Below are 275 nucleotides of genomic sequence, written 5' to 3'. Positions count from 1 at the left end.
GAACGACGCGGCGGTGGTGGTCGCAAATCGTCTGCGGTCATCCCCTGCCCGCATGGTGGTCTTGTGGAGCGTTTCTGCTGCCCGGTCCTTGTCATAGATGCTGCAAGGCACACATGCGGTGCCTGAGAGATGGCAGCTGCCTGGGAGGGACGTGCCCCATGGTAGGAAAGTGCACGGGGTACCTGTAGCTCCCTGCGGCTGGCGGGGTGTAGGCGTCGTGCTGCTCCGTGTTATTCCCAGTGATCCTGGGGCTGCCAAGCACGACGGCTGATTTC

This window comes from Gavialis gangeticus, unplaced genomic scaffold (genome assembly GCF_001723915.1).
Source record: "Gavialis gangeticus isolate Ggan-Ray unplaced genomic scaffold, GavGan_comp1, whole genome shotgun sequence".
In the NCBI taxonomy this organism is placed as follows: domain Eukaryota; kingdom Metazoa; phylum Chordata; order Crocodylia; family Gavialidae; genus Gavialis; species Gavialis gangeticus.
Note: the sequence above shows the minus strand (reverse complement) of the source record.